This window comes from Notolepis coatsorum, assembly GCF_963971535.1.
Source record: "Notolepis coatsorum genome assembly, chromosome: 18".
NCBI classification, from domain to species: Eukaryota; Metazoa; Chordata; class Actinopteri; order Aulopiformes; family Paralepididae; genus Notolepis; species Notolepis coatsorum.
This window is the reverse complement of record NC_140182.1, coordinates 27,771,953-27,789,751: the sequence shown is the minus strand read 5'-3', so window position 1 is coordinate 27,789,751 and position 17,799 is coordinate 27,771,953.

The following is a 17,799-nucleotide window of genomic DNA, read 5'->3' as shown; positions in this document are numbered from 1 at the left end:
GTGGTAGAGAAAGGGTTAACCTTCTATAGTGTGGTAGTGAAAAGGTTAACCATCTGTAGTGTGGTAGTGAAAGGGTTAACCGTATGTAGTGTGGTAGTGAAAGGGTTAACATGCTGTAGTGTGGTAGTGAAAGGGTTAACCGTCTGTATTGTGGTAGTCAAAGGGTTAACCGCCTGTAGTGTGGCAGTGAACGGTTAATCGTCTGTAGTGTGGTAGTGAAAGGGTTAAACTTCTGCAGTGTGGTAGTGAACGGGTTAACCTTATGTAGTGTGGTATTGAAATGGTTAACCATATGTAGTGGGCAGTGAAGGCATTAACCTTCTGTAGTGTGGTAGTGAAAGGGTTAACCGTATGTAGTGTGGTAGTGAAAGGGTTAACATTCTGTAGTTTGGTAGTAATAATAATAATAATAATACATCTATTTTATATAGCTCTTTTCCATGCTCAAATACGCTTTACATGGGTAGAAGAAACAAAACTATAGCAAAACAAAAATAATACATGACAAAATAAAATAAAACTGACAGAATTAGAGGTCAAAAGCAAGATTGAAAAGGTGGGTTTTGAGGGCTGATTTAAAAGATGTCAGGGTGTTTGCATCATGGATATGGCTGGGGAGGGCATTCCAGAGGGAGGGGGCAACAGCAGCAAAGGCCCTGTCGCCCCAGGTCCGGAGCCTGGTCGTAGCTTTAAATGTGATGAAAAGTATTTTGAATTGTATCCTGTATTTGATCGGAAGCCAATGGAGGTCGTGGAGGACAGGGGTGATGTGATCAGAGCGACGGGTGGAGGTAAGCATACGGGCAGCAGAGTTTTGGACATATTGGAGTTTATTGAGGATAGTGTTTGGTGAGCCGTAGAGGATGCTGTTACAGTAATTCAGTCTTGATGAAATTAATGCATGAACCAGTGTTTCAGCAGCGGAGAGTGATAGGGAGGGGCGGAGACGAGTAATGTTCCGGAGGTGGTAGAAAGCCGTTTTTGTTATGTGGTTCACATGGGGGAGGAAAGAAAGGGTGGAGTCCAGGATGATGCCACGGTTACGGACGTGAGTGGAGGGGGTGACAATGGAACCATCAATATTTAGGGAGAAATCCTGGGTGTGGCTGGTGAGAGAGTTTGGACCGATAATGATGATTTCTGATTTATTGCAGTTTAGTTTGAGAAAGTTATTTTGCATCCATGTTTTGATATCTGTGAGGCAGGAGGTGAGCATGGAAAGAGTGGCTGGAGTGATAGTCTTGGTGGAGAGGTAGAGCTGAGTGTCGTCTGCATAACAATGGAAGCAGAGGCCATGTTGGCGGAGAATCAGACCAAGTGGAAGGATGTAGAGGATGAAGAGCAGGGGACCAAGTACTGAGCCTTGGGGGACACCATGAGTGATGGGGGCAGTGGGGGATTTGCAATTGTTGATGGAGATGAATTGGTGCCTGTGTGAGAGGTATGATTGGAGCAAGGTGAGGGGGATTCCGGAGATGCCAACGGAGGACTGGAGACGAGTGATGAGGATGGGGTGACTGATGGTGTCAAATGCAGCGCTGAGGTCTAGGAGGATGAGGATGAAGAGGGAACCAGAGTCGGCAGAGAGGAGTATGTCTTTGGTGACCTTTAGAAGTGCGGTTTCGGTGCTGTGTCTGGTGCGGAATCCGGATTGAAAGGTATCATAAAGGTTATTGTTCTCGAGGTAGGATTTTAATTGGGAGGCAATGGCTCGCTCAAGGATTTTTGAGGAAGGGGAGGTTGGAAATGGGGCGGAAATTATCAAGGGTTTCAGGGTTGAATCCGGGTTTTTTTTAGTAAGGGGGTGACAGAAGCAATTTTGAGGGCGGGGGGAGGAGTTTAAGATCAAGTTTCAAGTTCAAGTTTCTTTATTAGTTGTCATACAGAATACAGAATACTTTGCATGAAATGTTTCTTTCTGTGTTGCTCCTGAGAGTGTGCTAGATAATAACAAGATAGTATAAAATAAGTATAATAAGTATAAAATAGAAAGTCAAGAAGTCAAGTACGTAAACAAGTGTAAACAACAAAATTGTTCAGTGTATCTATATATACAGTATGTACAGCTGGTACAAAAATGGTGAGGTATAGCTTAGCTTGTGGTGCCACCTTGTAGTGGTGAGGTGCAATAAGGAGGTGCAATAAGGAATGAGAATGATGTGCAATTTCCTTACCAATAATATAAATATAAAGTGTAAAGTATAAGTATAAAGTCTTGTAACAACAAGATCGCTAACGCTGTGGCGTCCTTGACGAAGACGGACAGGAGCACTTGGATTGGTCCCCTGGCGCGGCTCACGTTGACGCCTGTCTGCTCCCGGCTGCCCTTGGGGGGAAGAACGATGGGATGGGTTAATCGCAGAGACGAATTGATGACCTCTGAGCAGGTCCTAAATTATTATTATTATTATTATTAAGTGTGTCTAAAGTGGTAAAGTGGGTGCTACAGTGTGTTGTTTATTTAAGTGAGTGTATGTGCTGGTTTGCTTATTGTTCATTGTTCATTGAGCATCCTGATGGCCTGGGGATAGAAGCTCCTTCTGAGTCTCTCTGTGCTTGCCATGAGACTCCGGTATCGCTTGCCTGACCGCAGCAGTTCAAAGAGGCAGTTGTTTGGGTGGCTGGAGTCTTTGATTATTCTCTTAGCCTTGCCCATGCACCGCTTGTTGTAAATGCCTTGGAGAGTGGGAAGCCCCCCTCCAATTGTGCGTTCGGCTGAACGGGCCACTCTCTGTATTCTGCTGCGGTCTTGTGCAGTGCTATTCCCAAACCAGGAGGTGATATTGCCAGTCAGGATGCTCTCTATTGTGCATGAGTAGAAGTTCTTGAGGATCTTCTGACTCACGTTGAACTTCCTTAAGCGCCTAAGGAAGTAGAGGTGTTGTCGTGCCTTCTTGATAACACTGTCAATGTGTGTGGTCCATGTCAAGTCCTCGGATATGTGGACTCCGAGGTACTTAAAACTGTTCACTCTCTCAACCGGTGGCCCGTCGATGCTGAGGGGGCTGTAGTCCCTGACCCCCGACCTCCTAAAGTCCACAATCATCTCCTTTGTTTTGCTGACGTTCAGGGAGAGGCTGTTCTCTTGACACCATCCCGCTAGAACCTTAACCTCCTCCAGGTAGGCCCTCTCGTCGTTTGCAGAGATCAGACCCCACCAGCCACCACTACTGTGTCATCAGCAAATTTGATGATTGTGTTGTTGTTCCGCTGTGCCACACAGTCATGTGTGTACAGGGAGTAGAGGAGGGGACTTAGGACACAGCCCTGGGGGGCCCCTATGTTGAGAGTGATGGATGAGGAGTTGCCTGCTCTTACCACCTGGGGTCTGCCCGTCAGGAAGTCCAAGACCCACTGGCAGAGGTCATAGTTCAAGCCCAGGTCCCTGAGCTTGGCTATGAGTTTGGAGGGGACTATGGTATTGAATGCTGAGCTGTAGTCGATGAATAGCATTCTCACATAGTTCCCCTGCCTCTTGTCCAGGTGTGATGCTGCTATGTGCAGCACATGGTCTATGGCGTCCTCTGTGGACCTGTTGGAGGTGATTAGGAGAGAAAGGGCAGGGAGACAAGCCTTGACTAGGATGGAGGGGATAGGGTCCAGGATGCAGGTTGAAGTTTTCATTGTAGATCGAATGGAGGATAGGTCCGATGCGGTGATTTCAGTGAAGGATGTAAAAGGGGGGTTGGGCGGTGGAGGGGGGGTTGAATCCGGAGGGGAGACAGTGTTGGTGGAGGCATTTGTTAGTTGGGTGTGGATTTTGTAAATTTTTGTTTGGAGATGTGACAGATAGGAGACGCATTTACTGACAGTGAAGGAATAGGAGATTGTGTCAGAGGGTTTAAGAAGTGTGTTGATGGTGGAAAACAGAGTCCTGGGGTTGTTGCTGCCAGACTGTATGATAGCGGAGTAGTGGGAGGAGCGTGCAGAGTTGAGGGCGTCTTTGTAGAGCTGTTGATGTTGTTTGTAGGCATCTTTATGGACAGTGAGACCGGTTTTATTGGATAGCCGTTCGAGCTTGTGGCCCTTGGATTTAAGGTGATGTAGGTGATCGGTGTACCAGGGGGCGGAGTGAGTGAATGAGACAGACTTGGTTTTGATTGGGGCGAGCTGATTGAGACAGGAGGAGAGAGTGTTGTTGTAGATGTTGACCAGGTCTGTAGGGGAGCCATGCTGTAAGAGGGAGGCATCAGGGATGGTGTCAGTCAGTAGGGAGGAGAGAGAGGAGGGGTGGATGGATTTGAGATTACGGAATGTTATGGAACGCATCTGCTTGATTGGGGGAGTAGGGATGAGAATGTCCATGGTGATAGCCAGGGCCCAGGAGTTCAACACTTTTAATCCCTATCTGATATCAGTGTTTAATCATACCGATCTCCATCTAGTGGATATGAAAAAAAGGATGACAAGGACCACATTGCAGAGACATCTATAATGTCTAATTATATTGTTAAATACATAAAGGACATAAAATCACAATGGAATTGTAATAAAAAGAAAATACTCCCACTAGGGTAACAACAAAAAAACATTCATTCAAAGGCAGCTGATCATCCAGGCGTGCTTTGAGGGGCTGAGGTTTCAGTTTGCTGAAGGTGATGAGTGATGACAGATGATGGACTTTAAATATATATTTTTTTAAAGATATTTATTCTTTAATTTAAATTACATTTATGATTGACAATCTTTGTTGTGATACTTTTATGAGCATAAACATGTATGTCATCAGCATTTGGTTGAAAACAAAATAGGCCACCACAAATGTGACCAAAAGATAAAAAATGTAATTGATTTGCCATGAAGGGTAACATTTTGTATTATTTTAGTTAACAAACTTTGCCATTTTATTTATATTGACATTTATTTTTAAATAAATTGTATAGTACATTTTGCTCTGGTAATCCACTGGAAATCCACCCCTCTGGTGGGATCAAGATAATCCAGTTTTTTGGGATCAAACTGATCCCAATCCTGTGTTGTCGGTTTGAACTACCCATTTTGAAGATTTGATCCAGATTAAAGCTTGGATTTGATTTCCTGATCTGATCGGATATCAAAGTGATCCAATCAAGTTTTGAATTCCTGGGCCCAGATGATCAGAGATGGTGAGGTCGGAGCAGGTGAGATTACTGATGGAGATGCCTAGATGTGCAGACCAGATCCAGTGTATGACCTTTCTTGTGAGTGGGAAAATCAACATGTTGGGTGAGATTGAAAAAGTTTAAAATGTCCAGGAATTCTGTGGAGGTTTTGGAGTCCGAAGTATCAACATGAATGTTGAAATCACAGATTAAAAGGATGGATGGAGAGATGGCACAGAGTTGTGTCAGGAATTCAGACAGGTCGGACGGGAAGGTTGGGTTTGGTTTGGGGGGCCGGTAAATGACTGCAGTGACTAGGGGTTTGGGACCAGACAGTTTAAAAGCAAGGTGTTCGAATGAGGAGGCGGCCGGGATGCCTGTATTCTTAACCCAAACGGTGCATGCTTCTGCGTTCCCGTTTTGCGCTCTGATTGGCCACTGATGTTTCTGGTCGCACCAATTGTGTGACGGCAAGTTCTTTCCCCGGTTAAGCTTAGGCACTCTTTCGAAGTTGGTTAAGGTTAGAGTTTGTCTTAGAGCATGGCGATAGAATGGTTAGGGTTAGGGTTAGGGTTAGGGTTTGCTGCTGGTCGAGACGGAAATGGGCGCGTCACACAATTGGGCGCACATGTCACATGACCAGAAACATCAGTGGCCAATCAGATTCGCAAAACGCATGAACCGTTTGGGGTAAGAAAATACGCGGCCGGGATGGTAATACTGCTTGTGCCAATGCTTCTTTTGTGGAATGTGGCTATTCCACCTCCACGCCTCTGGAGTAGGAGTAGCCGTCAGGGGTTCTGATTGGCTAGCCCGCGTACAGCAAAGAAGAAAAGACCCTCTTTGATTGGTTGAGCGAAGCTGGTTTAGCTCCGAAGGGTCTCTTCCGCATTGTACATATATATTCTCTGCTTCGAAGTGGTTATGCTTTGGCCCTCTTTCGAAGGTTATGCTGAGAGTTAGGGTTAGGCCTAACCATAACTCTAAGCATAACCCACTTCGAAAGAGGGCCAAAGCATAACCACTTCGAAGCAGAGAATATATATGTACAAGGCGGACATTTCTATCCCAGAGCCCTTCGGAGCTAAACCAATCAGAGAGCGTCTTCGCAAACAGAGGCTATGGAAAAAAATCACGCGTCAGGGGTGGTCTGATTAAGAAAATAATAATCCAGGGTTTTTTGCCGGTGTGAAAGGTAGTGAAAGGGTTAACCGTCTGTAGTGTGGTAGTGAAAGGGTTAACCGTCTGTAGTGTGGTAGTGAAATGGTTAACCTTCTGAAGTGTGGTAGTGAAAGGGTTAACTGTCTGTAGTGTGGTCGTGAAAGGGTTAACCTTATGTAGTGGCAGTGAAAAGGGTTAACCTTCTGTAATGTGGTAGTGAAAGGGTTAACCATAATAGTGTGGTAGTGAAAGGGTTAACCTCCTGTATATTGGTAGTGAAAGGGTTAACTGTCTGTAGTGTGGTAGTGAAAGGGTTCTGTGCCGTTAGAGGCTCTGCTTGGCATCACACTGCACTATCTCGCGTACGTGCACGCGTACTGAATAAATTCCACAAATGTACCTCTAATACCAGTATTAGTCTGACCACACCCCTCATCAGCTTACCTTCATAAGCAGGTGTGTGGTCACCTGCTCTCCTCCTTCTCGCTTTCACCACAAGGAATAAGTGCCTCGGTAGATCCCCACACTTGACACCATGATGGAAGAAATTGGATTAGGAACAGCTTTGGGAAACAAGGATACGTTGACATCATATCTTTATTTTCTCTCTCACTATTTTTCGAGAAAATACGGCGATATTGTCTTCGTACTGGAGTGTCTAGAAGATGATGATCATTCTAAAAACCCTCCACCGGTTTTTCGTATTGGGAGCACGCCGCTGCATGCTTCTCAACTGCAGTTCCTTGCTGTGTTTGTTGGGGTGAAACCTGTCAGGCCACAGCTGAACTGTCGGACATGCCGCTGTTGTGAGAAGCGGTGCGTTCCAGGTTGGGTGAGTAGTGTTTGCTGGCAGGCTCCACTTGTCTGTTAGTGCTATGGGGGCTACTTGACAATGTTTATGGAAACCGGCCCCAGGCTAGGGTCCTTTGTTCAGCCACCTAGGCGACAGGAGACCTTGGTCTGAAGACCATTATAGTTTAACTAGTGGGCCGCGACCATTGACACTGGTGATCCCTGTGTGTTTTGGACGAGTGGATTCTCTCTGTCACCGTGTTAAGGCCCCATCTTTCATATCCAAATGAGAGTATTCCTTCACGAGGGGATATGTGCATGAGTGTGCGGTAGCGGCAGATTCATGTTCAAAGTCAGCTACACAGGCCAGTTGGTATTGTGCTGATTCCGTCGGGTGTGGTAAAATCACCGTTGTGAAGCGGTGTTGACATCTTGTTTTCTCTTTTCTCTTAAAAAGTGAGGAGAGGTTCAGAACGGCGGCCTGTCTGGGTGAGTGTTATGTCATTGTTTACATGTTCATAGCTTGCGGTTAGCCAGTCAGCTGTTAACTGCTGCGTTAGCCTGCTGGATCGCTGCATGGCCTGCTTAGGTTGGGCCTACTATTAGCCAGTCAGCTGTTAGCTGCGGGGCTAGCATGTCATAATAATAATTTAGGACCTGCTCCGAGGTCATCATTTGGCACACATGCGAACCATGCATACAATGCGTATCTGCGATTAACCCATCCCGTCGTCCTTCCCCCCCAAGGGCAGCCGGGAGCAGACAGGCGCCACGTGAGCCGCGCCAGGGGACCAATCCAAGTGCTCCTGTCCGTCTTCGTCAAGGACGCCACAGCGTTAGCGATCTTGTTGTTGTGCATGTTTTTCCATTGGGTTTATCTTATCGGGGGGGGAAACCCTTGCGAGCACGGGGAGAACATGCAAACTCCACACAGAAAGGCCTGGGAGATACCCCACCTGGGTAACTGGCATCATGGAAACCTGGTCCCCAAGCGGGATTCGAACCCTGGACCTTCTTGCTGTGAGGCGACAGTGTTAACCACTACACCACCGTGCCGTGGTCGCTAGGTAACGTTAGCTTGCTGCTATAGGCCATGGCCTGGCGCGGGGTAGCTTAGCTTCTCGCGCGCCGCCGTGAGCTCGCTTCTGATCGCGTGCGTCGTTAGCTCGGCGTCTCGCGAGCAGAAGCAGTAGCACCCGAAAGGTTGGAGCGGCCGTTAGCTTGATGCTATTCTGTTGAACGTGCTTTGATTTTAACATGTTTTACACTCTTGACCACGACGTCATCCTTGACAGGGGATGTTTCGTCGACCCTGCCCTGAGCCAGGACGGCGAGGTTGCATCAACAGGGGACTGTAGTGCGGGTTGGGGCGGTGACGCTGCCCAGTTCGGACAACACAGGAGCGGCTGTGTTCCTACGGTGTCTGTGACTGCACTTCGCTGATCTGCGTTCCGGGTAGGAACGGGGTTGACCAGACCTCATAACACGTCTTCTGGTTTTACTTTGCTAAATGTATTGTGAATAACGGTGTTTTTCCCAAAACGTGTGTTGCTACAATGCATTTAGGATACGTTGCGGGTTATGTGTGAGCTGTTTTTGTCACTGGCAGTTAGCTTCTCCGTGCAAATCGGGATGTAATGATCTGGTTGTTGTGTGAGAAACATCATGGTGTTTATATGTACCGTGTACTCACAACTAAGGTAACTAACCTATGAAGCTATGCTTGGTGACAAGTGAGTAAAAGAATGTTCTTTCTCAGACTGTGATGACAATGAACAGTGTGTTCACATATTAACAGGTTTTCCTGTTTTAACTGGCCGTATTGAGGGTAAAATAGGAGGATTGTGTTTTCCCCCCCGGTTCCCTGGGGACTTTTTCATCCTCCTATCAGACATGTTTGTGCACTATTTGTGTCTTTTGTGTGGTAGGGATGCGATGTAACTCTTAGCTTGATTGCTGAGGTTGTGCTAAATCTGCTGGAGAGACTTATTTTCCTAAAAAAAGAAAATGGTTTGGTTGCTGTCATGTGTGCTTAGCAAGGCCTGTGGCCGATACTAATCGAGAATGATGTATTCTCTCATTGTGAAAAAAACGGCGTTCCTCTGTTGAGTGTTTTTGCCATTTTTTGTAGGTGATGATGGGTTGTGTGTGTCATGTGACCTACAACTGGGTTGGACTGGCCACAGAAGCACATGTGTATGTTGGACCGGGGCTCTTAGAGCCCTCTCTATTCTGTGTTTTTCCTTAGTAAAAATCAGATAGCAGGTTAGCTCATGCGCTGTGTGGAGCTGTAAAACGCTTCATAGAGTTGACTATGACTGTGTCATATTCTCTTTTTGTCATTACATCGTATCATGGGTGTGATTTCGTAAAGGGGTGAACTGGTAACCTTTCCTCTCCCCATTGTTTCTGTCGGTCAGGGGTACACCCCCTGTCCTTCAAGGTTCCCGTCACGTGGCGGTTCGGCACGTTACGGGGGGGGGGGGGGGGGGGGGGAGTTCCTGGTCCCACGGCCTGGTATATTGGGCGTGTGCACCGCAGGAATTCCCCCGCCATAGAGTATGTCACCGTGCGCGTCTCTGTTGGTAGGACTTCCGTGTGCTGTTCAGGTCCATGTGATGGATCTGTTTTCAGGGGGGGTGGTCAGGGCTCCTCCTCACCAAGCGCCTATTCAGGCCTTCTGTGAGTTCGGACTCCTTCTTCCATGTGAGGAAGCCTCCATCAGAGTACAGAGCCTTCCTCCTCAGATTGTCAAAGTGAGTGGACCCTCTAGAAGGGTCCTTTTCTATTGTGTGTGTATTCGATTCAATTCGTTTATTGAGTGTGTATGGGTTCAGTGCCTCTTCCCCGGAGAGCCCTAAAACCAGTTTTTTACATGGCTCAAGGTGCAATATATTCTTTTCAATCTGTACAGCTCGCGTGGGAAGTCTCTCTGGGGATCCCCGTCTCCTTCCTATGGGAGGGTGGTGGGATGTAAAAATGTGAAAATTTTTTACCCCGGCTGTGTAGACTGGGATACATACTGTTGATGCTTCCTTCTTTTCTATTCCAGAAGTGTTGGAGTTAGGGAGTGTCACACCCCTCTTGTCGTTCCCCTGGGCGCCTTGGGGATTCAATGACAGGTCTAAATAGCCTGTTCATTGATGGGGGTGTGTCCCGACGCACGTATAGTGCTAGCTCGCTGTAAACAGGCGATTGACTGGCACGCCTTGGTTGCTTGTGGTTGAAACAGCGTTTTTATAAAGCAACTGAGATGGGGGTTTTTCCTCTTCCGACGACCACATCCCATGACCTGGGTGGGTTGTCGACGGATTCTCGTTCATGTCTGGGGGATGATGACGGAATGGATCTGAACATATGTGGAGGGGTCTCACGCCCTTGGGGTGGGCCACCAGGCGCGGTTCGCCCGAACGTCTGGGTGGCGCCTTCTTTTCATGTTAAGATCGACACGCATATCTGCCCTTCTCCTGGAGTAGGCATGTCGGCGTGGTTAGGGCACGGGACTGGTTCTGGTCACGCTGGTCCAGGTCAGTTGAACCCGTTGTCCGCCGGGGATGCAGATCTGCTGTTCTGGTACCCTGAGGGACTTGGGCTTTTTTCAGGGGGAAAAATGCCAGGTCGGTCTGGGTGTCACAGGGTTAAGCGCTATGGAGACCCTGGTTGGGTATGTTTTTACTCAGCACTGTCGTAATGGCTTACAGCCATGCCATTCTGTACACGCTCGATCTCGTCGGATCTCGGCCGCTACACAGGTGGGTCCTGGTTAGTAGTTGGTTGGGAGACCGCCTGGGAATACCAAGTACGGTGTGCTTAGGGGCTGGTTCTCTATTATTTTTCGCTCCTCTCTCACGCATGGCGAAGAGGGGCCTGTGGGGGTGGTTTTTTGACCTCCTCTGGTGACCCTGTGCTTCCCGTACCGCCAGGCCCGGTCCGAAGTGATGTTTGCGACCCGTAGGCCTGGGTTAACCCTTTTTTGAAAACTGAAACACTTGTACTGCGGTATAGCCGGTGTATACCCGCAGGTGTGTTTTGGAGTTTTTTCTTGAGGGGTTATAGGAACAACCACCGCATTGGGTAACACCGAGGTGGTTGATTCCCTGGTGTGTTGGAGCAGTGTCAACTCCCGGGTTCACCGGTTGAGGGTGCCCCTGCACGTTCATGACGTCTGCCAATCGTGTCAGCCTTCTCTGCCTCGACCCCTCTGGGTGGGGGTTTTTAAATGGAGGCTTGGTCATGCAACAACGCCAGCATACGCCCCTTCCGCCGGGGCAGCTGTGTTCAGCTGTCCCCTCTGGCGCCTGTCTCGTCCGCAGTCTCCAGGCTAGGGTTAACAGCCTGTTGCCTGGTTTTTCCCCGGTGCGCTGCCTGCTTCCGTTGGTTAACCTTTTTTTTTTTTTTTTTTTTTGCTTACGGCCATGCTGACTGCCTGTTCTGCAGGGTCAGTGTGCCAGGCGGTGTACTATTGGGGGGACGGGGCCCGCTCGGCTTACGGCCATACCGACCTGAACACGCCCGATCTCGTCCGATCTCGGTAGCTAAGCAGGTTCTGGCCTGGTTAGTACTTGGTTGGGATACCGCCTGGGATTACCAGGTGCAGTAACTGGGGGGCCTTTGTCCGAATACACTGGCGATGTGGGGGGCGGGGCACTACGTGCCCACCTGGTGGGGTCTTGATGCTGGCATCATGGACTTCTCCGGGCCCCCATTCCAGGGAGTCCAGTCCTTTTGGTGGGTCTGGGTCTTCCTTCGCGCTCCGCTGCTACGGCCTTGCCACGGGGTTGGGTTTGCCCTTGACCCCGTGATTCTGGGGGCGGTAACGAGGTTGTTCCTCCGTTCGTTCCCGGGTGGCATGCGGGTTGTGCGTGTGTGTAGTCGTGGGGTCAAGCCACGGTCTGCTCACCCTGTGCGTTGAGTTGCTTGAGTGCCTCTTCGCACGGTCGGGTCCGTCGCCTTCCCGTGAAGCCCCTAATAGGGGGGATACCCTCCATTAGGGGGGGTCGGGGGGGCTCGGCCCTCCCTGTTCTGATGGTTTTGGGGGGCTGTCAGCGGGGTGTATTTGTCAGCCAGCGGCTCCGCTTGGCCTCCCATTGTGCAGTGTGATGCCAAGCAGAGCCTCTAACGGCACAGAACGCTAGGTTATGACTATAACCAAGTTCTGTTAGTTAGAGGTGACGCTTGGCATCAGACGGCCACTGCAGCCCTTGACCTCACCTTGTGGTGAAAGCTTGGGAAGGAGGAGAGCAGGTGACCACACACCTGCTTATGAAGGTAAGCTGATGAGGGGTGTGGTCAGACTAATACTGGTATTAGAGGTACATTTGTGGAATTTATTCAGTACGCGTGCACGTACGCGAGATAGTGCAGTGTGATGCCAAGCGTCACCTCTAACTAACAGAACTTGGTTATAGTCATAACCTAGCGTTAACCTCCTGTATATTGGTAGTGAAAGGGTTAAGCGTCTGTAGTGTGGTAGTGAAAGGGTTCGTCCCACCAGTATGCCACAGTGAAACAGAGCACACTGGCTACTACTGACTGGTAAAATGACTGCTGTCACCGTCGTGTAGAGTTCAGCGAGATGACGGCTGAGGGAAAGAAGCTGTAGCTGAGCCTGCTGGTCCTGGAACTGAGATTCCTGTAGCACCTCCCAGAGGCAGTGAGGTTTGATTGATTGATTGAAAACTTTATTAACAGATTGCAGAATGGGTACAATACAGTACAGCTCAATACACACAATTGTTAAGGGGATGCAGACCAGAGAAAGACTTTCGTCTTGTTTACATCAGGGTCCCCCATTTTCAATTCATCAGGACATATCCCAGATAGCAAAAAATGAGTGAATCAACGTTGAAATAGGGTTCAGCAGAAATATTGAATCTATGTTGAAGCCTGACATCTAAATTATATAGATCGTTGTCTATGACCCTAACGTTGAATCAACGTTAGGTATCAACCATAGCTGATACTATATCAATGTTGATTCAACCATCATCTAAATGGTAATATACATGCACATTTTAGTTGATTTTATATTGAATCAATGTTAGACATCAATGTTTATTCAACCATAATCTAAATGGTAATCTACATGCACATTTTAGTTGATTTTATATTGAATCAATGTTAGACATCAATGTTTATTCAACCATAATCTAAATGGTACTCTACTTGTACATTTGTAACTTGTACATCTACTTGTAACTTGTAAAGTTAAGGAATCAATACTGATTAATGTACATTTTACATTAAAATATTGCTGCTGATATGTATACATCATAACATTACATGTTTTTTTCCTGCTGTTAAACACACTATTGTTAAATAAATAATAATAAAATTCTTATATGACCATATTTCCAAAAATGTGTGAACAAAAATGACAACATGGCTTTAATATGAAAAAATTTTTTTTTCTAGGGTATCAGAACTTAGTGACTAAAACTTTACAAAAAACAAATAACAGACCTTATAACAGGCTTTCATTAACAATATAGCCACTGCCAGAATAGTGACACACATATTGTGTGTGGTGAGCACACGCATTCATGCACAACGAAGACAAGATTGCAATCATTTTAACTATAAACTTATGAGCTCAAAGTATGAGCTCACTACTGACTGAAATGTCCAACAAAAAGCATCAATTGTCAAATAACTAGACACATTAACATTAACTAGACTAGATGTTTGAGGAAATTAGAAAGGGAACAACAACTTAACCCTTGTGTCTGATCAGATTCGTATTTGTTTGATAACTTTGCAGTGATGAGCCAACATAATATGTGGCATAATCTTTTAATTATCTTGTATTTATTTTTTTACTCTTCATAAATTGTTTATTCCACTTCAGCCCGATCATAACCACCACATATTATTTTTTTTGTCATATTTAACAACTCTTTTCAGAAAAGTGGGAGTATTTCATTACAAAAATAATATAAAAAATTGTTATGATCAGGGCTGAAGTTGAATAAAATATTTATGGAAAAGAAAGTGGGAAATTATTTCAACATAATCTTTTTATGGAGTTTTTCAATTTAGTCCCCTAATAAGAGTATAATATTTTAGTTTTCAGACACAAGGGTTAAATATAAACAATGGCATAGGATTTGAATTTAAACACAGTGGAGCTTAGATGATCTACAGTTGTCCACGACTTATCCTCCAAGGCATCTGCTATATAATAATCTTCAGATTTACTTAAGTGTTATTAGTAGGTTACAGCAGTAAGCATTAGTTTGCTCAGTCAATTATGGCCAATTCGTTTTATATTGTTTAATACAGTTAAATAAATAGATAAATGAAAAGCAATTTTTTACCGAAAATAATACCGAACCGTGTCTTCAAAACCGAGGTATGTACCGAACCGTGGATTTTGTGTACCGTTACACCCCTAATGTTTCTATAACTCTCTCCCATATAACTCTCTCCCATACCCTTAACACCAACCGCTGAAGTGCCCTTGAGCAAGGCACTAAACCCCCAACTGCTCCAGTGGAGTTGCTCAGTGGCCAACAGTGTCAGACTGTGGTTGTACTGGGGCCTAACAAAATTAATAGTTGGTTTCAGGTTGGTTGTCAGTTTGGCCATGGGTAGGTAGGGAATTTATTTTATTTTATTTTTTTATTTTATTCTTTCCCACGGCGACTATGGATAGGGAATTTCTTTATTTAATTAAAATGTTCACAACAACATGGATGCATGTACTCTGCCAGCATGTTTAATATCCATAATACTAAATGTTTGACTAAGATTTCTATGAAACTTTATTAAAAAAAAAAAAAAAAAACGTTTTTTTTTTTTTTTTATATAATTTTTTCTAAAAACTCATAAAATATATTGGGTCGCACCTAAATCGGCAGGGTCGGTCGGCAACCTGAAACCAACTATTAATTTGGTTAGGCCTGGGCAGCTCCCAGGTGTGAATGGAACTCTGTGAATGTGAAGCAGGGCGTAGCTGAAAAAGAGCATCTGTGCTCAGCGAACCTACCCTGGGTAAATAAAGGTTAAAATTTAAAATACAAAAAATAAACACTGCAAGAACAGGCTGAAGCATAAGTCATTCAAGTAGATGCCGTCCATGGAAGAACAGTGTCCAGGGTAATTCCTTGTACTGTATGAACCAGGGAAACAGTGTGCTGGGGTAGCCCAAGTTTGACTCTGGTTCGCTTGACAATTAAGTTTGGGTCACTTCGGTTCCAAGAACAGGCTGAAGCAGCATATTCAAGTAGATGCCGTCCATGGAAGAACAGTGTCCATCAGGGTAATTCCTTGTACTGTATGAACCAGGGAAACAGTGTGTGCTGTGCTGTGCTGGGGTAGCTGTGCTGTGCTGGGGTACCCTAAGTTTGACTCTGGTTCGCTTGACAATTAAGTTTGGGTCACTTCGGTTCCAAGAACAGGCTGAAGCAGCATAAGTCATTCAAGTAGATGCCAGGGTAATTCCTTGTACTGTATGAACCAGGGAAACAGTGTGTGTGTGCTGTGCTGTGCTGGGGTACCCTAAGTTTGACTCTGGTTCGCTTGACTTAAGTTTGGGTCACTTCGGTTCCTTGAGATGCCTCCCTCCCGGTCTGGCGCATAACGAAGCCACTTATTGACAGTTTCGCTGTAGTCCTGGTCGGTCAGCTTGGGGTCAAACTGTCGAGCAGCAGCTGATAGACACAAAAATAAAAAAGGGAGGAAGAGAGGTGGGTGAGATGATGTACGATGATAAGAGCACCCGGCCCTCACTTCACACAAGTGCGATTTTTTTTAATCACTCAATTACTCACTCTGTAGGTCTACAGTAACAAGCTACAGTCAGCATCCAGTTAGACTGGACAGGAAAGAGAATTAAGCAATCGCCTAGCCTGACACCATCTAGGCAATACAATGTGTATCCATGCACTTCTAGATCTATCACAGTGTTTAGAGGGTCTATCACACCCTCTAAACACTGCTAGACCCTCTAAACACTGTGACAGACCCTCTAAACACTGATAGACCCTCTAAAGACTGTGATAGACCCGACAAACACTGTGATAGACCCTCTAAACACTGCTAGACCCTCTAAACACTGTGATAGACCCTCTAAACACTGCTAGACCCTCTAAACACTGTGACAGACCCTCTAAACACTGATAGACCCTCTAAAGACTGTGATAGACCCGACAAACACTGTGATAGACCCTCTAAACACTGTGATAGACCCTCTAAACACTGTGATAGACCCTCAAAACACTGTGATAGACCCGACAAACACTGTGATAGATCTATCACAGTGTTTAGAGGGTCTATCACAGTGTTTGTCGGGTCTATCACAGTGTTTGTCGGGTCTATCACAGTGTTTAGAGGGTCTGTCAGTGTTTAGAGGGTCTGTCCCAGTGTTTAGAGGGTGTGATATACCCTCTAAACACTGTGATAGACCCTCTAAACACTGATAGACCCTCTAAACACTGTGATAGACCCTCTAAACACTGATAGATCTATCAGTGTTTACAGTGTTTGTCGGGTCTATCACAGTGTTTAGAGGGTCTGTCAGTGTTTAGAGGGTCTATCAGTGTTTAGAGGGTCTATCACAGTCTTTAGAGGGTCTATCAGTGTTTAGAGGGCCCTCTAAACACTGTGATAGATCTATCACAGTGTTTGTCGGGTCTATCACAGTGTTTTGAGGGTCTATCAGTGTTTAGAGGGTCTATCACAGTGTTTAGAGGGTCTATCGCAGTGTTTGTCGGGTCTATCACAGTCTTTAGAGGGTCTATCAGTGTTTAGAGGGTCTGTCACAGTGTTTAGAGGGTCTATCACAGTGTTTAGAGGGTCTATCACAGTGTTTAGAGGGTCTATCACAGTGTTTAGAGGGTCTATCACACCCTCTAAACACTGATAGACCCTCTAAACACTGTGACAGACCCTCTAAACACTGTATCAGACCGTCTAAACACTGTGACAGACCCTCTAAACACTGTGATAGTCACAGTGTTTGTCGGGTCTATCACAGTGTTTGTCGGGTCTATCACAGTGTTTAGAGAGTCTGTCACAGTGTTTAGAGGGTCTATCAGTGTTTAGAGGGTCTATCACAGTGTTTAGAGGGTCTGTCACAGTGTTTAGAGGGTCTGATACAGTGTTTAGAGGGTCTGATACAGTGTTTAGAGGGTCTATCAGTGTTTAGAGGGTGTGATAGACCCTCTAAACACTGTGATAGACCCTCTAAACACTGTGATAGATCTGTCACAGTGTTTAAAGGGTCTATCAGTGTTTAGAGGGTCTATCACAGTGTTTGTCGGGTCTATCACAGTGTTTAGAGGGTCTATCACAGTGTTTGTCGGGTCTATCACAGTGTTTAGAGGGTCTATCACAGTGTTTGTCGGGTCTATCACAGTGTTTAGAGGGTCTGTCACAGTGTTTAGAGGGTCTATCACAGTGTTTAGAGGGTCTGTCAGTGTTTAGAGGGTGTGATAGACCCTCTAAACACTGTGATAGACCCTCCAAACACTGTGATAGACCCTCTAAACACTGTGATAGATCTATCACAGTGTTTAGAGGGTCTATCACAGTGTTTAGAGGGTCCATCACAGTGTTTGTCGGGTCTATCACAGTGTTTAGAGGGTCTATCACAGTGTTTGTCGGGTCTATCACAGTGTTTAGAGTGTCTGTCACAGTGTTTAGAGGGTCTATCAGTGTTTAGAGGGTGTGATAGACCCTCTAAACACTGTGATAGACCCTCCAAACACTGTGATAGACCCTCTAAACACTGTGATAGATCTATCACAGTGTTTGTCGGGTCTAT